General features: G+C 42.4%; 1 pseudogene; it reads right to left on the bottom strand.

Moving 5' to 3' along the window:
* Positions 1-8362: 8362 nt before the first annotated feature.
* On the bottom strand, positions 8363-8476 carry LOC112059528 (U2 spliceosomal RNA; annotated as a pseudogene).
* Positions 8477-26580: the final 18104 nt, after the last annotated feature.

Raw genomic sequence — 26580 nt, 5'->3', positions numbered from 1 at the left:
AAGGTTGAAGGGGCATGAACACAGAACTATATATCACCCTATGCACAGATCCTCAACAGGAAGGGCCAAGAAATTGCAGCATCAACCTTAAATGTTCTCCCCCACCCGCAATAAGGCCTAGAATTCTTGCACTGCCACTGCCTGTGCTGTACCGGTCTACAGCATTGCCAGTGCCACCCACATGCCTCAATAGGTGGAGAACTTGATGGGGCCAGGGATGATTGAGACATCCCCAGTAGAAAGGGGGAAGAGAACACACACTGAGGGAGGGATCTCTACCACTCAATGGCCAGCTGGGAGAGGACTGATGAGTGTGGGGGACCACTCTTATTATTTAAACCCTAGCCTAGTCCATGTGGAGCCTCGTTTTGCTCCACTTCAGCAGCAGCGAGAAATATGTTTTAGGTTGCCAGGCCCAGGATTTCTTACTTTTGTTTGTTTGTTCTTCAGGATTCTTTTCAGATTTCTGGATCTAGGATGCCAGACCAAAGAGGATTAGAGATGTTTCTGCACTCAAGAGAAGCAGCACCTGGAGGATAGGTAGAAACTCTTGGACTTCCCCTCCCCCCTCCACCCATGTGTTGGGTGGTGCATCCCAGTTGAGGGATCTGTGTGCCAACGTGGGGGGGGGGGGGTCGGTCACAACCCAGTTCTCCAACATGGTGTCACAACCTGCTGGAGGAGAAGCAGCATTGCAGGGGGAGGGCTAGATGTGGCTCCCTCTCAGAGATGTAAAACTCCAAGCTGGGGGGAAGCTGCTGGGACCAGGTAGGGTGCTGCTGCCACTCCTCCCCCCCATGCTTGCGGGTCAGGGACACATTGGGTGGCTGCAGCAGCTGCAGGAGCATCTGGCTCCCTGGGTTCTACTGCCAGAGCAAAAAAGTTGCAGTGTTGTTAATCAGTATTCTGTAGCAACCCTCCTTTGATTAATTACTGTTTGTACAATGCCCCAAAGGCTGCCAGTTGCATTACAGAACTAATAAAAAGAAGAACCTGCAATCTAAGGGTCTAGTCCTGAAAATGCCTGTGGATGTAGTGGCTCCTTCTATCACCAATTCCATTGATTTAATGGAATTACGCACAGTAGTAAGCACTACTCCCATTGGGCCCTAATATATCCTGGGATGATGAATGAGGACAACAAACAATAAGGAGGATGAGGTGAGGAAGAACAAATATTACAGTAATAAGATGATATGGCTATACAATTACAGGAAGTGCATATCTTGATGATTGTCAAAGCCATTTTTGTTTTGGCAAATTAACACATCTAGTTGGCAACATGGAAGAAGTGAGTTTTAAGGTGAGATTTAAACGCGGACTAAATTCACCTGATTTTTCTTTTTTAAAGAATTAAGAGGAAAGGAACAATCACTATTAACAGCTTGCAGGCTTCTAAGAGAGACTGGTTATTTATAGCACCATAGTTTTATGTTACAGCTCAAAAATGAATATAATAAAACAGGTGGTGGAACTTTAAACTGCATTCTGTTTATATTACCCCCTTTCTATAGTTCACAAGCTGGGAATGATCCAGCTGTGATGGTCTATTGACTTTTTCCCCAGCGGTCATTCCAAAGCAACTGGAAAAGCACAGAGAAGGATGATGCATTGCAGAGATTCAGGCAGCGCACCCTAAATATAAAGCATAGGTTCACCACTGTTTTTTATTTCAACACAAAGGATGAACTGTCCAGTTAGATCAAGTTATGTGGAAAATGGTCAGTGAGCTCTTTATAAATGGGCAGCTTGTGTAATTCAGTATCTTTTAATTTGTCTAAAGAATACTACACAGAAATGAAATAGAACTGTAACTTGCTCTTGTGGATGCATATATTATATAGTTGTCTAAAGGATAAATTTGTCCTCTTAAAAATATGAAAACTTTTCTGTTGAACATACAGCACAATTTGCACTATTACCCATCTCCTCAAAAGAGAGAACTATTTTAGAGAACACTTTTTATATCTAAGACAAACTTTTTTCTCTGTTTTATCAGGTTATCTGTTATCTTTCTACACTGAGTCTTGATCCCCAGATGCTGTACTGGCCTGACATTTGTTGATGTCATCAGTTTCTGTAGTATGCAGTATAGAATTACAAAGCATTATCCTTCTTGCATTTGGTAGAAACAGCAATGTAAAACCAGGGGCGGCGAGTTATATGGGCCCATGCTCCAGGAATATTCAGGGCCCAGGAGCCCGGATCCACCAATGTTCAGGGCCAGGTCTCTCCCCCAGCTCCACCTGCTGCCCCCGCGTGCCTCCTGTGATGTTGTGCAGTCTATATGGTTTTATAAAAGCATGATAATAAGTGAATATAATGTAACTGGAATAGTTTTATAAAAACATGATAATAAGTGAATATAATGTAACTGGAATATGCTTCATGGAAAAGTTCTCTTGTAAGGTATCATTACAAAGCTTATAATCTACTGAGTATGATCATCCTATTTGTATAAATGTACCACTTTTGTACCTAAAACTAGAAATATGAAATATAACTCTGAGGGCCTATTGTAATTATGCAAAGTGTGGGCCATTAATGGTGGTTTGGAATCTTGATGACTCCCATTTTACTGCAGATGGCTGTGTTTACCTGTGAGTCTTCCTGTATATGTGTGTGTTGGCAAGTGGGTAATGAAGTCTTGCAGTGACATTTGATCATGTCACCTGAACTGGAATCCATCTTTAACCTGGTGCTTTTCCAGTGAGGGGGGGTGGAAACCCAGAGGGACAAAGGGTTCCCACCTTATGCAAAAGATATATAAAGGGGTGGAACAGAACAAAGATGAGAGAGAGCCATCATGAAGAATCCCCTAGCTACCACCTAAGCTGGAACAAGAGCTGTACTAGGGGAAAGAATTGTGCCCAGGCCTGGAAGGTGTCCAGTCTGAGGAAAAAACTTACTGAAGCATCTCTAAGGGTGAGATTATCTGTATTTAGTTTGCTTAGACATAGATTTGCGCATTTTATTTTATTTTGCTTGGTGACTTACTTTGTTCTGTCTGTTACTACTGAAACCACTTAAATCCTACTTTCTGTATTTAATAAAATCACTTTTTCCTTATTAATTAACTCAGAGTATGTATTAATACCTGGGGGAGCAAACAACTGTGCATATCTCTCTATCAGTGTTATAGAGGGCGAACAATTTGAGTTTACCCTGCATAAGCTTTATACGGGGTGAAACGGATTTATTTGGGTTTAGACCCCATGGGGAGTTGGGCATCTGAGTGGTGCTAAAGACAAGCACACTTCTGTGAGCTATTTGCAGGTAAACCTGCAGCTTTGGGGCAAGTAATTCAGACTCTGGGTCTTTGTTGGAGCAGACGGGAGTGTCTGGCTCAGCAAGACAGGGTGCTGGAGTCCTGAGCTGGCAGGGAAAACAGGAGCAGAGGTAGTTTTGGTACATTAGGTGGCAGGTCCCAAGGGGGTTTTTGTGATCCAACCCATCACACCTCCCCTGGAGTGTGCCCCGGGCCCGTGGGCCCCCGGCTACTGCCACCACCACCACTGACAGCGCACTGGGGCTAAGGCAGCTTCCGGCCCGGCCTCGTTCTGCCCCGCTCCCAGAAGTGGCTGGTACGTCCCTGTGGCCCCAGGGGGGCGGAGGCAAAAGGGTGTCTCTGCGTGCTGCCCCTGCCCCAAGCGCTGACTCCACAGTGCCAATGGGAGCTGCGGTGGCAGTGCCTGCAGGCAGCAGCACACGGATACTCCCTAGCTCCTCTGCCTAGGACCCGCTGCCAGAGGGATGTGTGGGTCACTTTCAGGATGTGCCTGAGGAAAGCGCTGCCCGCACCCAACCCCCTGCCCCAGCCCAGAGTCCACATCTAAACTCCTTCCCAGAGCCCCTACCCCGCTCCCCCTCCTATACCCCAACCCCCTACCCCAGCCCAGATCCCGCACCCCCCACCCAAACTCCCTCCCAGAGCCTGCCCCCTGCACCCTCTCCTGCGCCCCAACCCACTGCCCCAGCCCAGATTCTGTACCCCTCCGACACCCAAACTCCATCACAGAGCCTTACGCAGGTGCGGGGGGCTGGACTTGGACCTGTTCTGGACACCTCCAAAAATTATACAAACCTGATTCCCCTGTATAGAACATTCTTCCAGTATCTTCAAAAGTAGTTATGTATGTGCAAAATGTCTTTGATTTTCTACTCTACAATAGTAGATTTGATTTGCAAAATTAAATAGTTGTGGAACTTTTGGCAAGTTGAAAGAGTTAGAAAAGTTTCATTTTGGGTTGAACCAAAGGTTAATTTTGTGCATTTTAACCCCTTTTTAAAATAAAGTCAAAGGAAATGAAGGATGAGATTCACAAAAAACAAGGAGGAGGAGGAGCATCTCCCCAATAGGCCAGTGGTTAGGGTACTCACCATATGTGGGATACCAGGTTCGAATGCCTACTCTGGACGAAGGACTTCACTGCAGGTTGTCTTCATCCCAGGGGAGTTCCCTGACAACTGGGCTTTAGAGTCACTTTCTCTTGCTCTGACCTAGTGACTATTCAAGTACTGTATTTTATACAAAGCATCAACAGGAGAGTGAAAAACCCCATCCTGGAATACCAAACAGCATACTGATTAGAGCTCTCACCTGGGAGGGGGTAGATCAGGCTTCAAGCCTGTACTCCAGAATGTGGATTTGAACCTAGGTCTTTTACTTACCAAGCAGGCCCCTAACCACTGGGATGTGGGGGGTGCCACTTCTCATAGGTTTTAGGACTCTAACCCTCCATCTCCTCCAGTTTTGTGACTAGCACTTGCCTCCCTTTATGAATAGAGCCTGAAAAGTCAAAGTTTAGCTTTGATAGTAAAAAAAATGAATCATTTCAACATTTCAAAGATATTTTGTTGTTGTTTTGACCAACACTATTTACCAAAATTGAATTTAATCTGCAGTGTGTGTTTGGTGAAAAAGATATTTTGGCTGAAAAACTTGCCCAGCTGTATAGATCTTTTTTTTTTTTTTTTTTTTTTTGGTTAAAGGGGAGAAACCACTTAGTGCTTTGAATGAACTCAGACACCCAAAACAGCAGGAAGGTAACTGGGACTGCCTGAGGCAGATTCTCGTCTGGATTAAGTCATTATAGCTCCAATGACTTCAGCTGTGCTATGCTGATTTACATCCACTGAATATCTGGCCCCCTAACTTTAAAAAGTACTTTCGGGCTATCTAATCCTTATGCATTGCACACTGACTCCAAGAGCCAATGGATAGCACTGGGCAAGGAAATCAATAAATTGCACCCTCCCTTGTTACTTTAATAAACACTCTACTTGAGAAGTGATTATTTATATGACCATCCCCTTAAACAAGGTACAATAAAGATCTAACAAAAATTAGAAAAGTTCACTAAATACAAGAGAAGACATGGGTACAGTAAATAGAAATTTGGGCCTTTTCACAAGTATTAATTGATGCTACATCCAAAGATGAGTTATTATTACATAAATAAATAAGCTTGTGAGGCCAATACTTACTGTATTTACTTTGGAAATATGCTTCATTTTCACTAAAAACTCAGGCAGCAATGCTGCTTTTAAGAAGAGAAAATACAAAAGGTAAAAATCCAAACCAAACCATTCTGGATTTCTTTGGTGGCTTTGATTCAAAGGGCTCTGAATCAAATATATATTTAAGAAAAAGGGTGGTGGGGGAGGGGGGGAAGTGATCTGGGAAACTAAAGACCTGTTTGTTCGACCTCAGTTGTACTTAGAACAAATTTTCAAAGGGAGAGTAATTAAAGACATGACAGTAAACTGTAGTTAGAATAAAATACAATGTGGTTTTACAAAAAGTAGATCGTGCCTTACCAACCTGATCTCATTCTTTAACATAACCAGTGTTTTTAGACAAAGGAAATGCAATAGATCTAATCTACCTGGATTTCAATAAAGCATTTGATACAGTCCAATTTGAGAAATTAATTACATTGGAAAAGGTAGGGATTACTATGAAAATTGAAAGGCGGGTAAGGAACTGGCTGCCAGACTGGAGGGAGGTTACTAGTGGCATTCCTCAAGGATCAGTTTGGGGACCAATCTCATTTAACATTTTCATTAAATGACCTTGGCACAAAAAATACGAGCATGCTAATGAAGTTTGCAGATGACACAAAGTAGGGAGCAATTGCCAATACGAGGCGGAACAGAATATCATGCACGAAGATTTGGGTGACTTTGAAAACTGGAGTAACAGAAATGGGATGAAATGTAATAGTGCAGAGTGCAAGGTCATGCTCTTAGGGACTAACAGCAAGAGTTTGTGCTACAAGCTGGGGACTTACCAGTTGGAAGTGAAAAGAGGAGAAAGACATGGGTGTATGGGTTGATTACAAGTTGACTATGAGCCACCAATGTGAGGTGACCATGAAAAAGGCTAATGCAATCCTATGATGTGTTAGGTGAGTTATTTCTAGCAGAAATAGGGAAATGTTACCACCATTATACAAGGCACTCATGAGATCTCACTTGGAATAGTGTGTGCAATTCTGGTCTCCCATGTTTAAGGAAGATGGATTCAAACTGGAACAGGTGCAGAAAAGGGCTACTGGGATGATAAGAGGAATGGAGACCTTGCCTTATGAAAGGAGACTCAAACTTGGTTAGCCTAGCCAAACAAAAGCTGAAGGGAAATATGATTGTTCTCTGTAAATATGACAGATGGATGAACACCATGGAAGGAAAGGAGTTATTTAAATTAAGGGCCAGTGTTGGCACAAGAATGAATGGATAAAAATTGGCCATCAACAAGTTAGGCTTGAAATTAGATGAAGATTTCTAAACATCAGAGGAGTGAAGTTCTGGAACAGCCTTGCAAGGGGAGTAGTGGAGGGGGGAACCTAACTTGTTTCAAGACTGAGCTAGATAAATTTATGGAGGGGATGGTATGATGAGGTTGTTTACAATGGCATATGGTCTATCCACGACTGTATTTGCAAATATCTCCAACAGCTGGAGACAGAACACTAGATGGGGAGGTCTCTGAGTTACTACAGAGAATTCTTTCCCTGCTGTCTGGCTAGTGGGTCTCACCCTCATGCTCAGAGTCCAACTAATCACCATATTTGGAGTTGGGAAGGAGTTATCCCCTAGGTCAGATTGGCAGAGACCTCGGGGGCAGGAGAGGGGGAACGGTTGCCTTTTTCTGCAGCATTGGGCATGGGTTACTTGCTGGTTTGAACTACAGTAAAAGGTAGATTCTCTTTAACTTGAAGTCTTTAAATCAAGATTTGAGGACTTCAGGAACTCAGCCTGAGGTTATGGGCCTATAGCAGGAATCTGTGAGTGAGGTTCCGTGTCCTGAGATGTGCAGTTCAGACTAGCTTGACACCAGAGGGGATCATTGTTATAATGTTTATGTGTCTAAATTCTGCCTTTACTGACTCAATGGCAAAAAACTCTCTTTGACTTCAATGGGGTAGACTTAAGTGTCAACCTGCGTGACTGCCCTTGAGTTGGGTTGAAACAAATCTATTATTTTGTTTAAATACACCAAAATGAGTGGTTCTAGACCAGTCTTTAGCTGATCATGTTATATTTGGCATACATAATAATTTCATGCTTACCCTAAAGAGAAGAAAATACTCCTACACACAATATTTATTGTGTACTTTTAATTTTAGCAACATTTTTGAATGCATAGTTTTATAATCTTGAGTTTAGTTGCAAATGGAGAGCTGATTTCAGCAAGAAACTATAAATAGAACAGGCAGTCTAGTTAATGCCTATGCTGTTCTACTGATGATCTTAAAGCTCCCTGAAGGGACCACCCATCAAAAGGGTAGTTCTGTTTCAGTGGTACTCATTTGTGTCACTCATGTGAATTAGGTTTAATGGTTTGCTAATGTGATTGGCCATTAAGTACAGAAGTAAAGTTAGAATGCCAATGCCATTTCACCCCAGGGGTGAGGAGTGCCTGATTTGGCTCACACCATGGATCTAAAGATACAGGTCCTTAATAATAGGACATTTCCTTGTCACAGCTGATCATGCTGCTCTTTAAAATTATACTAAATTACGTAATATTCATGGTTTTAGGTCTAAGACTTTATTGAAAAATAAAAATGAAAATGACAAATAGGTATGAATTGTGCCTAGAACAATAGGCACTGATTCTTGATATGGAGGCCTCTAATTTTATTGTTTATTATTTCTATTGCAGTAGCACCTGCATTGCAAATGTTAAGTCTTCCTCACTTTTGCCTTCACCCCTCCCCCCCACTAAGGGGGCTGGGGAGGGAAGTAAAAAGTAACAAAAGGATTCCATTAGTTGCAATGCTGAAAACTTCAGGTATATCAGTACATCCACTATATTCTAACTGAACCTGACATTTATCTCTATTTCACTGTCTTTGGAAAGTGACACATAAGGCAATTTAATATAAAGTTCTCACATCGAGAACATATCAGATATTAAACTGATAAGAACAGATACTAGGTTTGCGCCACAGCTCAGCAGAAAGCGTATACATATGCATAATTACCTATCTATATTCTTTCTATCTAACTTTCAAAGTCAATGAGAGCTTGGTTTCTGACAAAAGGTAAATGTGCTCAAAAGGTATCTTTGCACGGGACTGGAGGCCTATAGGGTAGTTATATGGTAGGTGTGGGGGTAGGACTTTTTTTTTTATTGAACATGGCCACAAGATCGCTGTACTTGGCCAGAGTCAAGGAACTAGTATTTCCCGAAGCTAATGTAGTACCAAGCAGGGAGGATGGTTTCCCAGGGGTGGATTCTGTCTTCTTCCCACTGGATCTTACTAGGCACTGCAGCTGGCTAAACCCGGAGTTGAACCATATTTCCTGCACCACCCCGGACATGGTCAGGTTGTCAAAAGAGAGCCAGGGGAGGCCCAATATGACCCAAAAGTGTGATGAAAGAATCAGGTTGAACTACATATTTTCCTGGTGGTCCCCAATCTCAACTTGGAGGGGTGCTAAATTGCATCTCCTTTTAACTTCATCCTTCATGGCACCATTGGCATTGATCAAGTTTTCTATGTACACATGATTTTATTTGTTCTATGACTTCCCTGCTGCTGTATTTTAACACAGTCACTTTTCTAAGTTGCAATCACTTGGTCTTGCAATTATTGTAAGTCAGCTACATCAGTTTTCCAAGATAATGAAGAGTGCTATAATTAATTCAAACATGTCCGCCAGTTGTAAGATATCTACATAAACTAAAGAGCTTAACTCTAGATCACCCAATGTCGTGCCCTCTAACTTGTCTACAATTCTTAATGTCCAATTTAAAAACGTGATGAAAAGTGACAGACATTCCACGTCCACTTGACTTGAACTAGTCACTTAATTCTCCTCCAATTCTTATGGCTCTACAGGAGTCTTCATGTCATCTTTTGTAAGTGCAATTATCCTATCCGGAACTCTGTATGATTTTACTACTTTCCATAACACTTCCCTCCAAAGTGAATCAAATGCTTTTGTGTAGTCAATGAAAATCCCTATTCTCCCTTCCCCTCCTCTCCCCCCTCAACTGTTCGAGAGTGAATATCTGATCAATACAACTTCAGCCTGGTCTGAAGTCACACTGTTTATTGCTTGCTACTTCCTCTAAAGCTGGCCTTCGTTTGTTGACAATTACTTTCATCATGATTTTTCTGGTACCAGTAATAAGCATCTACCTCTCTCTAATTATTCAGATCAGCAGGTTCGCCTTTCTTCAGGATAACTAGTGCCTGTAGCCAGTCATCTGATACCTCTTGTTGCTCCCATAATATATGTGTTCCATACTTATTGCTAGGGAAATGAGAGACACTGAAGAGAAACTGAAGCTCATCAAACTTTAGAGAAGACTAGGGAAGTCAGTGACAGTTCCCCACTGCATACAGTTCTGCTACCCTCAAACTTTAAAAGCCCTGGGAACAGTTTTTACCTTCAGTTCTCTTCTTGGGGTTGTCCTGAAGGTCTGCTATATCCCTTCTCCGGATGCCTTTAGGGGACAGCAGGGTGGTCCCACCCACCTGTCAGATCCTCAGGGGAAACCAGGCTGGCTGTCCCACTCCTCCATCTACTGTCTTTGGAGACTGTCAGTGTAAGATGGCTCCCCAAGAAGTACTATCTTTAGAAAGGCAGGAAGACTGCTGACTAGAGGACAAGCAACAGTGGGTCTGGGAAACACTCTTCCAGCAATAGTGCTGCCACTTTAGATGCCATTTAGTGTATTTTGGGGTTGATACTTCCCAGAATACATTATAGTAAAATTTTACCTTTTTCTGGGATGTATCAGCCCCACAGTAAGACAAGTGGCACTTCAGCATCAGCAACTGGACCAGAAAAGAATTTCCACTATGGCTAAATGGGCATGGTGGAATACCCATTCCCTTAATTTCCCATGCGTGTAGTGTGCAAGCTGGCTTATCTTGGCCTCCTGAGGAGACAAGGGAAGGAGAAAGGCCAGACAGCAATTCCCTTACAAATATTAGGAAGGGATTTGCAGGTCACTAGCCCTTAAGAATACAACTTTAGTTCAGGGGTGAGGAATCACAGGGACACTTGAAGAGCCCAGGTTGTGTGATGTGAAGGAAGGTCCCTTGGTCTGCTCTGGGGAAGGGATAAGTGTGGCAAGAGGAACAATTACAGACCAGTTTTTCCTCACACACTGTTGCTTGAGGCGAACTTGGAAATTTTAGATTTACGTGCTCCGAGAACTCCAAACAAACCTCTGTGGGGTTGTACAGGGTTTCACACTCACCACAGGTGCTGGGAATTAGTTCTTGTCCCATCTGGTGATCCCTGCTGTTGGTTACTCATGCTGCAACACCCTCTCATTCACCAGGATGCTCCTGCCAGGTCACTGGATAGACCCCACTCCCCCTTCTGGGATAACAAAGTTCCACCGGACATGCTGTCCATGTCATCTCAGGCAGTCTTCCGTTCCAATTCTTGGTCCTGTGCCACTTTCCCAGTGGCTGGTAGGGAACCTGGGCCCACGCTCTACTCTGGGTTCCAGCCCAGGGATCCTATGACTTGCAATCCAGATCTGCTCAATCTCAGATCCAGTTGCTGGTTTCCTGGGCTCTTTCCTCCCACACCTATCAACTTACCTTAAGAGTTTCCCCCACTCCCCATGGCTACTTCACCTCTCTACAGTCTCTTGTAAGATTTCTTAGTCCAGGGTAGGGCCCTGGGGTTTACTCTCTTCCTTGTCCCTGGCCAATTCCCTTTCTCTCTACAACGTGATATCACACCTCATCCCTGCAGCCTGTTCCTGATCTTACTTTCTAGTTTATAATCCTAGCTCGGCTTCTCCCGCAGCTGCGCTTCATCTGCTGTTAGGCTTTATCAATCCCTGGTTCCCTGCCTGGTGCAGCATATATGGTTAACGGGGCCCTTCTGGCTCACATTAACCCACCCAGGGTTTGTGTGCCCCATCACAGGGCCAAAACTTCAGGCAAAGTTAGACTGCAGGTTTATAGTGCTCAGATGACAAATGAGATCCAAAAAAATGCATACTAATGAAAAAAATCCAGATTTCAGAAATGGAGCTCCAAATCAAACAAAAAGAACAAAGAAATATGCTACAGGGTTCTGAAGTAGTTGTCCATAACAGTATAGTTTCATTAATGCTAGAGTTGGTCAGCAAACTGAGAATTTTTCTGGCTTTCTTCTTTTTTTGGTGAGAAAAAAACTTTTCTAGATTTGTAAGTGCTCCAAATACTTTGTTTTCCAAAGGACAAAAATTGGAAAACATTCAGAAATTGGTAAATTTCAATTTCATTTAATCAATTTTTATTTTTTTCTTCCCAAAAAGTGTATTTAGAAAGTGAAATATTTAATCAAAAACTAAATTTTTCTATGGAATCATAGAATCATAGACTTTAAGGTCAGAAGGGACCATTATGATCATCTAGTCTGACCTCCTGCACAACACAGGCCACAGAATCTCACCCACCCACTCCCGCAACAAACCCCTAACTTATGTCTGAGCCATTGAAGTCCTCAAATCATGGTTTAAAGACTTCAAGGTGCAGAGAATCCTCCAGCAAATGACCCTTGCCCCACACTGCAGAGGAAGGCAAAAAAAACCCGGGCCTCTGCCAATCTGCCCTGGAGGAAAATTCCTTCCCGACCCCAAATATGGTGATCAGCTAAACCCTGAGCATGTGGGCAAGACTCACCAGCCAGACACCCAGGAAACAATTCTCTGTAATAACTCAGATCCCACCCCATCTAACATCCCATCACAGGCCATTGGGCATATTTACCACTAATAGTCAAAGATCAATTAATTGCCAAAATTAGGCTATCCCATCATACCATTCCCTCCATAAACTTATGAAGCTTAGTCTTGAAGCCAGATATGTCTTTTGCCCCCACTGCTCCCCTTGGAAGGCTGTTCACTCCTCTGATGGTTAGAAACCTTCATCTAATTTCAAGTCTAAACTTCCTGGTGGCCAGTTTATATCCATTTGTTCTTGTGTCCACATTGGTACTGAGCTTAAATAATTCCTTTCCCTCCCTGGTATTTATTCCTCTGATATATTTAGAGAGAGCAATCATATCTCCCCTCAGCCTTCTTTTGGTTAGGCTAAACAAGCCAAGCTCTTTGAGTCTCCTTTCATAAGACAGCTTTTCCATTCCTTGGATCATCCTAGTAGCCCTTCTCTGTACCTGTTCCAGTTTAAATTCATCCTTCTTAAACATTGGAGACCAAAACTGCACACCGTATTCCAGATGAGGTCTCACCAGTGCCTTGTATAACGATACTAACACCTCCATATCTCTACTGGAAATACCTCGCCTGATGCATACCAAGACCGCATTAGCTTTTTCACGGCCATATCACATTGGTGGCTCATAGTCATCCTGTGATCAACCAATACTCTGAGGTCCTTCTCCTCCTGTTACTTCCAACTGATGCGTCCCCAGCTTATAACAAAAATTCTTGTTATTATTCCCTAAATGCATGACCTTGCACTTTTCACTATTAAATTACATCCCATAATTATTACTCCAAATCTTCCTGTATGACATCACAGTCCTTCTCTGTATTGGCAATACCTCCCAGCTTTGCGTCATCCACAAACTTCATAAGCACATTCCCACTTTTTGTGCTAAGGTCAGTAATAAAAAGATTGAATAAAACTGGTTCCAAACCGATCCCTGAGGAACTCCATTTGTAACCTCCCTCCAGCTTGACAGTTCACCTTTCAGTATGAACCTTTGTAGTCTCCCCTTTAACCAGTTCCTTATCCACCTTTCAATTTTCATATTGATCCCCATCTTTTCCAATTTAGCTAATAATTCCCCATGTGGAACCGTATCAAAGGCCTTACTGAAATCGAGGTAAATTAGATCCACTGCGTTTCTAAAAGATCTGTTACCTTCTCAAAGAAGGAGATCAGGTTGGTTTGGCACAATCTACCTTTAGTAAAACCATGTTGTACTTTGTCCCAATTACCATTGACCTCAATGTCCTTAACTACTTTCTCTGTCAAAATTTTTTCCAAGACCTTGCATACTACAGATGTCAAACTAACAGGCCTGTAGTTACCTGGATCACTTTTTCCCCCTTTCTTAAAAATAGCAACTATGTTAGCAATTCTCCAGTCATATGGTACAACCCCTGAGTTTACAGATTCATTAAAAATTCTTGCTAATGGACTTGGAATTTCATGTGCCAATTCCTTTAATATTCTCGGATGAAGATTATCTGGGCCCCCCGATTTAGTCCCATTAGGTTGTTTGAGTTTGGCTTCTACTTCTGATGTAGTAATATCTTCTTCCATATCCTCATTCCCATTTGTCATCCTGCCATTATCACGAAGCTCCTCATTAAAGACTGAGGCAAAGTATTTGTTTGGATATTGGGCCATGCCTAGGTTATCCTTAACCTCCACTTCATTCTCAGTGTTTAGCGGTCCCACTTCTTCTTTCTTTGTTTTTTTCTTATTTATATGGCTCTAGAATCTTTTACTATTGGTTTTAATTCCCTTTGCAAGGTCCAATTCTACATGGCTTTTGGCCTTTCTCATTTTATCTCTACATGTTCTGATCTCAATAAGGTAGCTTTCCTTGCTGATCCCTCCCATCTTCCACTCCTTGTAGGCTTTCTGCTTTTTCTTAATCACCTCTCTGAGTTGCTTGCTCATCCAGCTTGGTCTACAACACCTGTCTATGAATTTTTTCCCCTTTCTTGGGATGCAGGCTTCTGATAGTTTCTACAACTTTGACTTGAAGTAATTCCAAGCCTCCTCCGCCTTTAGAGCCACAAGTTCTTCAGTCCAATCCACTTCCCTAACTAATTTCCTTAATTTTTTAAAGTTAGCTCTTTTGAAATAAAAAAACCCTAGTCACCGATCTATTTTTGTTTATCCTTCCATTTAGTTTGAACTGAATTAGCTCATGATCGCTCAAACCAAGGTTGTCCCCTACAACCATTTCTTCAATGAGGTCTTCACTACTCACCAAAGCCAAATCTAAAATGACATCCCCTCTTGTTGGTTCAGCAATTACTTGGTAAACGAATTCATCAGCTATCACATCCAGGAAAATCTGAGCCCTATTATTATTACTAGCACTTGTCCTCCAGTCTATATCTGGGAAGTTAAAGTCTCCCATGATCACACAATTCCCATTAGTATTTACTTCATTAAAAACATTAAAGAGATCTCTATCCATATCCAAATCAGATCCCGGTGGTCTATAGCACACCTCAAGCACTATCCCAGGGGAAGCTCTAGTAGCTTTCTTCCACAATGTGATTTTTGCCCAGACTGACTCTGTCTTATCCATTCCATCATTTCGTATATCTTTACAGTCTACCTCATCATTGATATACAATGCTACTTCACCACCTTTGCCTTTATTTCTGTCTTTCCTAAACAGCACATACCCTTCAATACCTGTACTCCAGTCATGACTACTATTCCACTATGTTTCTGTTATCCCTATAATATCTGGTTTCACTTTCTGCACCAGTAACTCTAGTTCCTCCATTTTGTTACCTAGGCTCCTCGCATCAGTGTACAAACATCTTAATTTTTGCTGTTTCACATTCTTTACCCAATTAGGCCCATTCTACCTCCAATATCACCTATTAGACTGTTATCGACATTACCCTTCCTCCTTATGTCCATTCTTCTATCCACGGCTGTATCCTCCTTACTTCGTTTTCTTCCCTCTCAGTGTTAAAATCTGTCATGGAGATTACCTGGACATCTCCCAACCATTTCCCCCAAATTCCCAGATTAAAGCTCTCTTAATCAGTTGTGCCAGCGTCCATCCTAGAAGTCTATTTCCCTCCCTATTCAGGTGAAGTCCATCCCAAGAGAACAGTCCCCTGTCTGTCAAGGGCCAAGGAGGTCTGAGTGTCCCATTTATAAGCTCTGTTCCTGAAACAAGACCACAATGAGATAAATTATGGTCTCAATGTAGCCAAGAGCCAGTTTGGTTTATTGTGTCAAGATACATGGATTGAGTGGGTGATTATGGAAAAACGTTAAGCTTTCACATAGGAACAAAAATCCAGTTCACCCTCACCCAGTTTCATTACAAGTAACACAGACAGAGCCACTTTTAATTAAATTCAGGGGAAAGACACATATTGACATCAGTTGGAGATGGATCATGCCCTACATTCTTAAAGTCTTCCATCTTGTACAATTAACGTACATTTCGGTATACAAGGTTTTTAATCTAGGCACAATGTGCCTGTTCACAATTATAAAGGAGTAATGTTGTAATACAACAGATCCAGTTCTGTCCTTGGACACATACTTCAGGATTCCTAATGACTAAAATGGAAACTGTATGCAACAATCCAGAACTAACTGTGCAGCAGATATTAAAGTAAATGTGAGGTAAGCAGCCAGGGTCAGATTTACACTTTATGCGCTCCTAGGCACAGCATCTTCAAGGCCCCCCTCCAATCCCCTCTGCCTACAGCTGACCTTTGTGTTTTCTGTAAAAAAGGAAACAAAAAGAAATATAAACACAGCCTCCCCAGGAAGGCATGATACCCTCCGCCATGCACTGCGCTCCCAACTCAGGGCTCAGCCCACCCAGGCGAGGAGCAAGGGGGGGACTGTACCTATTCCCATGGAGAGTGGTCCCTGGTTGTCTTCTGTCCCTCCCGCAGCCACGCTCTGGCTCTGCCCATGCAAGTGAATGGGGTGCTGGCCACGCCCTTCCCTCTCCCTCCCTAGCCCAGGGTGGAGGCAGAGGGGCGGCTGAGATTGGGAAGGGCTGGGACTCGCCCAGCACACTCAGCAGCTGCCCCGCCCAGCCGTGGCTCACAGTGCCTCCAGGTGGGCTAATGCATATGCTCACCCTGCTCCAGCCCTACAGGCTGGGTGGCCACCAACCTGTGCCAGGAGCCCGGCCACCCACAGGGGAGCTGTATGTATTAACTTTTAACCCACTTTTAATTTTTAGGTGCCCCTAGAACATCGGTGTCCCTAGGCACATGCCTAATATGCCTTATGGAAATCCGGCCCAGTAAGCAGCTTAGTATCTGCACAACATAATGAAAAGTTCACCCCTACAGATCTATGTTATTTTGCTTTAAAAAATATATGTTTTTAATTCATCATCAAAGCAACTAAATACTTATAATGGCTACAAAAGAGAAAAACAAATCAGAGTTCATTTCAATCACACAAAGCTTCACATAATAATAGGGCCAAAATCTACCCTCAAACTCTCTTGAACTCTAAGATGGTGGGTTGAAGTAATGAACAGAATTTGGCCTTGTGTGTCTGTAAAGCCTACTGGATATAAATGCACAGCTGAAAGAGAAAAGTTAAACTTAGGAGATAGAACAAAGGTTGCCATTGTGTGGCTTCTATTACATGATGTATGGAGTTTTAACTGAGACTAAGTTTGGTCAGTGAAATATAAAGGAAGTGCCTCACTGTCTATCCAAGTTCATACGGCTTAGCTTTACACCACATGGCAGTGCATAGTACAGACCACGTGGCTAAAAGAATGAGCTATTCACTCAGGTCTCATAATCTTGCTCTATTTTGGCCCCCTGGGTCAACAGCTTCCAAGTGAAGCATAGAGTGCTCTGAGGAAACAGCCTTACATTCCTCAGTGATAGAGTTTGTTATTGGAAAATTCCATTTAAATCAGCAGATAAAAGAATCTAGCCAATGAGTTCATATAGCGTAGCAGTAATCAAAAAGAGTTTGGAACTTTTGGACATTTCAATTAATGTTTAAGACTTATTCAAAGCAACATCAATCTACATTTAAGAAGATTGGCGTACAAGTAATTACTATTCACCTTTCCTATCTTTCAGCTGTAGTCTCACCTATGTTGAACCTTTGGTGATAAGATCATCTTCCCTCTTCACTTTGACCAATAAAAGAATGAGGTGAGCTATGGATTTTAATTTTAGGTATATTTTTAAAAAGGGAGGACAGGGAAAAATTAAAAACATGCTTATATGAAAGTACATGAGATGAATTCATACAAATACAGAATCCTGTAAACGGAAGTTCTGTATTACAATGCCAGACCTCAAATTCTCAAAAATAGATTTATTCACCAACAATAAATTTGTTTATTTATTTTATGCACAGCCTTATTTCAGTACCCAGCAGCTATTATTTCTGTGTTCCCAAAGCAAAACACATACTATATGAAACAGCACTGGTTTGGCTCCAGGAGTTGCTGTAATTTTAAGACCATTTGTACCAAAATTTGTAGACAATTACTCTTTGTTTCAAAATCCAGCACTGACAAACTCACAATTGACTTCATTATTTCAATGCTTAGTGCTGCAGGCCTCAACTTTCTGGGTGCCTTGCCACCCAGTGGAATCTGCAACCCCGAGTCAGGCACTCAGGCTCCCTATACAAAGCATGGGGAGAGTTAGGTGTCTAAGAATGGGTTCTACAAAATCCAGCATGCTGAGTGTCGAACCACCTATGTTAGCCAATTGAAAAATGCCAAGCAGAGGGATATGACCTAAGCCCCATCCCTCAAATGGACTTAAGCACCTAAACAGAGGTGGTGCTAGCCCTAAGCGGGAATGTTTTTTGGGGCCCCCAACATATAATAAAAAGCAAATAGGGGCCCACTTGAGCAGCTCAGGACCCTAAGCAATTGCTTAGACTGCTTATGCATAGCGCTGGCTCTGCACCTAAGTCCAGGTCACAGGAAAGCACCTATCTGCACTTGGGATTCACAGCCATGAACCCGCTCCTGGAGTTAGCTGCCTAAGGCCTTTCTCACAGAAAACACCATAGGAAGTAGAGTACCCACTCTCTGTTATGAGTTTTTGTTCAGTGGTTAGATCACTCACCCTGGTTATGGGAGACTTGGGTTCAGTTCTCCCCTCTGCCTGTGTGAATACTGTATTGTATTTAGCATGCTGCTATCATTGGCCTCAACAAATCAAGTCAGCAAGTTGGTGAGCATTTTGGAGTCCTCCTGTTCTCCACCCCCTTTGGGATGATATGAATCCCTGTGGATGCATGGCAGCAGAAGTCCTGATATGCTTGTGTGCAGGGACTGAGATGGTTCCTGGCGCTGGTGAGGCACCCACGGGATTGTGCAGAGGCAGGCTCTTTGCACCCTTTCCACTTGTGCAAAGGTCAAGAGCAACCATAAAATGTACAATATCGGATCATATGAAAAATGGTCATATTTATTTCCCTCCAGTAACTCCCATTTTATACAGAATTACGAACATTTACTACTGAATGGTGCTGATTTAGGCTCCAGTTCTCCAAAGAATTATGCACATGGGCTTGGATTGGGCCTTTGTCTTTTATTCCTTCTAATCTGATTGTAAACAAAATTAAATCCAACACCACAGTCAGAAAATAGAAAGAACGTACCCTAAAACACAACAACCAGCCATTTTTAGGAAACTTGTATTTCTAGTTGCAAAGAAAACCTTCAAAGCCTGTACTAAAAATAGACTAATGCAGTGTTTAAATGGGAACAACTCACTTTCATCTCGATGGACTGTTAATCTGTAAACCTAATGATGAAAATGTGAATGATGGTCATTATAACAAAACCAACCAGCTAAGGTGTGTCTGTCCCAGAATCCCAAGCTGTCTTCTTACACCTGCAGGATGCTAAAAGAGCTACTACCCAACTGTCAAAATCTCCAACTTCCCTCATGACAATTGAAATAGAGTTTTGCATTGTCAATATAAAAGTGCAGAGGCAAATTGTAAACTGAAAATGAACGGGGCCATGACTAAAATATAAAAAATATTTTTATAACAGTCTTTCAGATCGCCAGCTGGTAATTAGGAAGAGATTGTGGTGAAAGCAAAGCTTGGCTTTCTGCCAAGAAATCATGAAGCTGCTACAGATCTTTCACTGTACGGCTTCCATCCTGCCATTGGACATCACTGGGACTCCATAGGAACACTGAGGGTTGCTCACACAGATTTGACTGGAGGAGCAGAGCTTATGTTCATTTAATTTTTGAGATGAGCAGAAAGATTTATCTGAACTATAAATCTTAAAAAGGAGCTTGTTTGCACACATGCCCTGACAATTACCACTATAAGCACATGAATCCAGGTCAGTTTAAGTGGCCATGGACTTAGTGGGACAGTTCAACATGTTTTCACATGTAATACAAAACTAGAGAATTTGGTGGTTTCCACATTAACCTGCTCTGCACAGCCAGGCCCCATAATGGAAACAAAACAACCCCTCCCCGCCAGATTTAAGTTTTGCCCCATGAGCCAGAATGAAATGTGTCATATTAGTAGAGGTGAAAAGAGGCTGAAAATCAAGAGTTAAATTCGGCATTCCCACCCATTTGTTGGCTAACCCTCTCACAAGTTTGTACAAACAGCATTTAGATATGCACTAGCCAAAAAGCAAAGGAATATAGGGGTTTCCATACCAATCAAGCCTGTGGTCTGTTTAGTATGGTATCTGGTCTCTGATCTCAGCCAACAGGTTTCAGATGAAGAGTCAGGAAACCTCATTGAGGACAATTATGAAATAACCTACCCAGTAAGGGAAATTCCCCCATCCCCCAAACTCTGGCACTTGGTGGTTAGATGTTGAAGAGAAAAAAGGATGCATGGACCATTATATTAGGAGAAAATCAACTGGAATATTTTTAATTTGCTGATGTTATCTTAAGGAGGTGTTTTATAAGACATACTTTTATTCACCTCTATGAACATTTTTACTGAAGTAAAATGTTGATTTTTTGTTGAAGTTAAGATCATATACAGCTTCTCATCTTGAAGGGCTTCCGCTCCTCGTATTGGAGAATAAATATTCTATTCATACCTTGCTGATGCTTTCTTCCTCTTTTCATTCTTGGTATTTTCATTGGCAATCTTTGGTTCTCATTTGGTATTTTCGAACAGAGTATGCTTCTCCAGATTTTGCTTACTAAGACATTTTTCTCTCTCTCTCTCTCTCAGATTTCCTACTTTTCTTAGTCTGACTGCCATGATTGTTCAGCACTTCACAGCTGCTACGGCTTCTAAAAATGGCAAGATTGACAATGATAAAGACTGTTTTCACAGCTCTTTTCAGCCCTATATATTTAATGTAAGCCAAAAGAACAGTAACAATAGGCTTTTAGTTTGCCCCATACTGAAAAAAATAAAACTCCACACCTAATTGTTCTTCACACAGGACTCACCTCATAGCATTCTGTCCTAAATAAATAAATGAATTACATCAGGAAAAGTGTCATTGTCTCCAAATATATTTGTCATTTTCTACTAAATATTTTCCACTAGAAAGGCCTGCTGGAAAAACATTTCTATAAGAGGGCAATTTTGCATTGAAGAGAGTTAGTAGGGTCCATGAAGTCACAAAGGAAGGTGCTTTGGGGAAAAAGCTGCCTCCACCTATTGCAAATTCCCCTGATGCTGTCTCTGCCTACCTTGTATAATTCCATGGCTACACTCAGCTGGAGAGCCACACTTTTTCCACTTTATTCTAGATTTTTAGTTTAGATGGAGAGTGATTGTTTAGTCTTTTAAAGGGTGTGGGTTCACTTTAACAAGAACTAAAGAAGAGAGATTAAAAACAGCTGGACTTCTCCTCTTCCCCCCAAGGTCCTCTTCCCCCCGTCCCCCGCCATCTGGAATGTTTTTTGGAAAGCATATACATTCTCCAAACAGAAACTTCTATTGGAAGAAAATGATAAATGTGGCAAAGACATGCATTATGTGCTTTTGTCTGAAAGTTTTAACTCGAGTGCTTGAATTTTTAAACGGTAAATCTAGATCTTTCAAAGGTGTAAGTGAAACATGAATACATCAAACTTCTTGGGAAATTATGGCATTTTGATGTTCTTTCAAAACACTTTGGTCCAGACAACTGCATTGATGGCTGTTTCTCCTATAATACTTATTTGTGGGAAAGTAAGCCCAGCAAAAAATAAAAACAGCAAAAAATAATTTATAGTCTCATGCTGCAATGCATTTTCATGAGGAGTAGAAATTACTAGCATGAGAAGTCTCATTCATTGAGCTTCAGGTAAAGATTGGCCAACTAGGTGCAGTATTTTGGGGTTTTTCTTCTTAAATTTATTTTAAGGAAAGGACAGACACATTTATATGTATGCAATTCTACAGTGGTTTGAACCTTTAGCTGCGATTATTTTTACAAAGTGAACATGTTTTGCATTCAAAAACTGGCAGTAACTATATGCTTATCAGGAATGTTTGCCTTTCTAACTGGAGATCAAGAGCTAAATTTTACTTTTAGTTGCACTGGTTGTACATTGACGTAAATGAATCCAGATCTGCCTAGACTTTCTGAATGACATTAAACAGGTTATTTGGGTAACTCCTCAGTTTATTCATCTGTCAAATGAGGATGGTGTTTTTTCCTTATTTCTTTTCCTTCCCCCATGGCATTTCTAAAGAAGAGTCAAAGTAGTCTGGTTTACTTGCTTAGAGTATATAAAATGGCTAGAGTGTGGCATTTAACCACAGTTGCAAGAAATGCAGAGCTATACCAACCTAGGAACAACTCAGAGAAGATTATAGAAATTATTTTAGAACACTTTACTAGTTGCCCCAAAAAGCCACAAATGAGAAAGAAGGACATATTGATTAAAAACTACCTGGTTTAGAGGGAAAGTGAATTTATATATAAATTATATATAACGAATAGAAGAAAGGGGAAGTTGATAGTAATGAATAAAATTCAGAAGTTAGGAATTGTAGAAAATTGATAAGGGAAGCAAAGGGAACACAAGGAGAAGTCTATGGCCAGAAGAGTTAAGGACACTAAGAAGCAGTATTTTAAAAATATAAAGTAACAAAAAGAATCCTAACAATGGTATTGGTCCATTACTAGATGGAAATGATAGAATAATCAATAATAATGCAGAAAAGGCACAAGTGTTTAATAAATATTTCTGTCCTGTATTTGGGGGAAAAAACAGATCATAAAGTCTCATCATAGGGTGATAAGTTGAATTCCAGATTTTTGATAAAGCAAAAGATAAACGTAAACAACATTGTTTGACTACTTATTTCTTATACACACACACACACACATATATATATATATATATATATATATATATATATATAGAGAGAGAGAGAGAGAGAGAGAGAGAGAGAGAGAGAGAGAGATTCATTCACACAATCATTCATTCAAGTTCTGTATAGGTGTTATAGTTACCAGCCTAGAAGTTGCTCATGCCAAGTTACTGGCCAGGTATGTTGGTCATGAGGATGGAACCGAGTCTGTGTCAGATGCACCTGATGCTCCTGGAGGTTGGCAGCAGAACCAGAGACTCAAAGTCATCAGTCTTTAGAGTCCATTCTTATAGGAATTAATTCCTATGTTAGTCTATGGGAGCTGTTTCATCCTGCTGTTGCTGACTCAATCAGCAGATGGCACATTCCTGTCCAAAGTGGCACATTCCTGGTGGCTCCACACTGTCCAAAGTTTGTGTTTCTCATCCTTCCAGGTGATGGGGTGGATCCCAGTTTACCCTCCGGGGGTTTCTGGTCATCCACTTGACACATTCTTCGGCCGATGGATACTCCTTTTCTAGGCTGGCACCTCCCTAACCATTCATGTATATCAAGCATTCATCAGCATACATTCCATATCTTAACCATATTTTAATTTACTGTCTCCACCACTTTCAGGGTGTGTGCTAATTCATTTGAGACTCCCGGCCCTTTAATCACAGAGGGTGGGGGGTCTGTCCTAGGAGCCGTTGAATGAAGTGAAAGTCACTTAACGGCTTATAGTGTTTGTTTGCATTGTATCAATTACTTCGAGAACAAAGTCAGTTAACTTGTTTGTAAGTTTTACATAGCAGTAAAGTATCTTTCACAGGATAGATATAATCAATGGTTTCTACAGACAGTAGCTTCCAAGTTTTAACAGAAGACCCAAGAGATTTTTATACTTGGTGAAACTGTTGGATTGTAAAGTGTGGGGGACAAATTATAAGGGGGTCACTGTCACTTGGGGGAATCACTGTTAATACCTTCTTTAATATCCCTACACAGGCATGGCTGAGATTACCCCCTCCTCGGAATCCACGGTCAGAAGTGGGGTAGTGGTGGCGGCCCCCCCTAGAATTGCATGCTGCTCAGCATAGAAGCGGCATGTCTGCGGCTCTGACCCAGAGCAACCGTTTGCCTCCTTTGAATGAGCTCATCTGAATGAGTGGAAGGACACGGTATTAAAGTACAGGAAAAATGCCAGTGAACGTGAGGCCACGAGAGACGCTCGAGATGAGAGGTGGCACGCTGCAACGCTGGGATGCTGCGTGATCAAACGGACATGCTCCGGCATCTGGTGGAGCATCAGGAATGGCAGCAGGATCACAGAGTGCCACTGCAGCCCCTGTATAACCGCCCTCCCCCCTCACCATGTTCCATAGCCTCCTCACCCAGACGTATAAGAACGTGGGGGGGAAGGCTCCGTGCACCTGCCCACTGCACCCCAGTGGACAGCCCAAGCAAAAGGCTGTCATTATTTTGAACCTTTTCCTTCCCTCCTATCCTCCTCCCAAGCCCCACCTGGGCTACCTTGTCAGTTCTCTCCCTATGTTTATAATCAATTAATAAAGAATACATGATTTTTAAATGATAGTGACTTTATTTCCTTTGAAAGCAAGCTGTGATCAAAGGGGGGAGGGTGGTTTGCTTACAGGGAATGAGTCAATCAAGGGGGCAGGTTTTCAACAAACAGAATTTTCACACCGTAGCCTGGCTAGTCATGAAACATGGTTTTCAAAGCTTCTCTGATGTGCAGCTCTTCCTGGTGCGCTCTTCTAATCGCCCTGGTGTCTGGCTGCGCGTAATCAGTGGCCAGGCGATTTGCCTCAGCCTCCCACCCCGCAATAAACGTCTCCCCCTTACTCTCACAAAGATCGTGGAGCACACAGCAAGCAGAAATAACAATGGGGAGATTGGTTTGGCTGAGGTCTGAGCGAGTCAGTAACGTGCACCAGTAACCCTTTAAATGTCCAAATGCACATTCTACCACCATTCTGCACTTGTTCAGCCTGTAGTTGAACAGCTCCTGACTACTGTCCAGGCTGACTGTGTATGGCTTCATGAGCCATGGCAATAAGGGGTAGGCTGCGTCCCCCAGGATAACTATAGGCATTTCAACATCCCCAATGGTTATTTCTGGTCTGGGAAGTAAATCCCTTGCTGCAGCCATTTAAACAGAGTAGTGTTCCTGAAGACGCAAGCGCCATGAACCCTTCCCGGCCAGCCCACGTTGATGCTGGTGAAACGTCCTTTGTGATCCACCAGTGCTTGCAGCACCATTGAAAAGTACCCCTTGCAGTTTATGTACTGGCTGCCCTGGTGCTCCAGTGCCAAGATAGGGATATAGGTTACCATCTATCGCCCCACCACAGTTAGGGAATCCCATTGCAGCAAAGCCATCCACTATGACCTGCACATTTCCCAGAGTCACTACCTTTGGTAGCAGCAGCTCAGTGATTGCTTTGGCTACTTGCATCACAGCAGCCCCCACAGTAGATTTGCCCACTCCAAATTGATTCCCGACTGACCGGTAGCTGTCTGGCATTGCAAGCTTCCACAGGGCTATTGCCACAAGCTTTTCAACTCTGAGGGCTGCTCTCATCTTAGTATTCTGGCGCTTCAGGGCAGGGGAAAGCAAGTCACAAAGTTCCATGAAAGTGCCCTTACGCATGCAAAAGTTTTGCAGCCACTGGGAATCGTCCCACACCTGCAACACTATGCGGTCCCACCAGTCTGTGCTTGTTTCCCGGGCCCAGAATCTGCGTTCCACGGCTATAACCTGCCCCATTAACAGCATGATCTCCAAAGCGCCAGGGTCCGCGGTTTGATAGAATTCTGTGTCCATGTCCTCATCACTCTAGTCACCGTGCTGCCGTAGCCGACTCCTCCTCACCTGGTTTTGCAGGTTCTGGTTCAGCATAAACTGCACGATACCGCGCGAGGTGTTTACAATATTCATGACTGCTGTCTTGAGCTGAACAGGCTCCATGCTTGCCATGGAATGGCGTCTGCCCTGTTCACCCAGGAAAAAAGGCGCAAAACTATTGTCTGCCATTGCTTTCCTGGAGGGAGGGGGAGGATGTACCCAGAACCACCCGCGACAATGTTTTTGGCCCCATCAGGCATTGGGATCTCAACCCAGAATTCCAATGGGCGGAGGAGACTGCGGGAACTATGAGATAGCTATGGGATAGCTACCCACAGTGCAACACTCCGGAAGTTGACACTAACCTCAGTACATGGATGCACACTGACGAATTAATGTGCTTAGTGTGGCCGCATACACTCGACTTTATACAATCGGTTGCCAAAAATCGAATTCTGTAAATTTGGATTAATCCCATAGTGTAGATATACCCTAAGGTAGGGAGGTGTTTTCCAGCTTGATAAAACATACTCACACTCTCTCTCATCTGAGTTAGGATGCTAAAAATTGTAGCGTAGCGGCAAGCTATATCACGGGCAAGATGCTCTGACTACATACCCATGAGGTTCTGATGGGTTTGTACTCTGGGCGGCTAGCCCATGCTGCTGTAACTACCCTACCATTTTTAGCATGCTAGCTAAGATGAGAACTAGTGCTAGTACGTTTATGTGAGCTAAGAAGAACATCCCTACCTTGTAGTGTAGATGTAGCCTCTATCTTCTCTTGGTCTTTTCACAATTTAGTCTATGTTGCAGGAAGGGAAGATACAGAGTAAGCCCAAGCTGTGGACCTGTATTATCATTTTTTCCTCATTCTATCAAGCAGTTTATTGCAATAGACACAATGGGCTAACTTCACCCTGCAGTAACTCCATTTGTATTAATTCCATTATCATTGAGAGTTTCAGGGTATAAATGTGTGTGTTCTAAGCTCAGAAATATTTATTTATACAAAAACGTACAACCTGCCTATTCTACTAGAATTCTCATACTAAGCCTAATTGCTGTATATTGCAAAGACAGCAAATAACATGGGCTACCTACAGTATATAAACCCACACTGTGATAGTATTCTTGGGGCTTCTGATATCACATGATGCATGTGGTATTCCACACTAAGGGAGGAGTTCAGTGTTTCTTGTACTTTTATATTAATCATTTACATTTTGGCACAGTGATGCTGCAAAGAAGATGT

Source organism: Chrysemys picta, chromosome 5 (assembly GCF_011386835.1).
Source record: "Chrysemys picta bellii isolate R12L10 chromosome 5, ASM1138683v2, whole genome shotgun sequence".
In the NCBI taxonomy this organism is placed as follows: domain Eukaryota; kingdom Metazoa; phylum Chordata; order Testudines; family Emydidae; genus Chrysemys; species Chrysemys picta.
The sequence above is the reverse complement of the archived record's forward strand: the minus strand, read 5'-3'. Positions and strand labels throughout refer to the sequence as shown.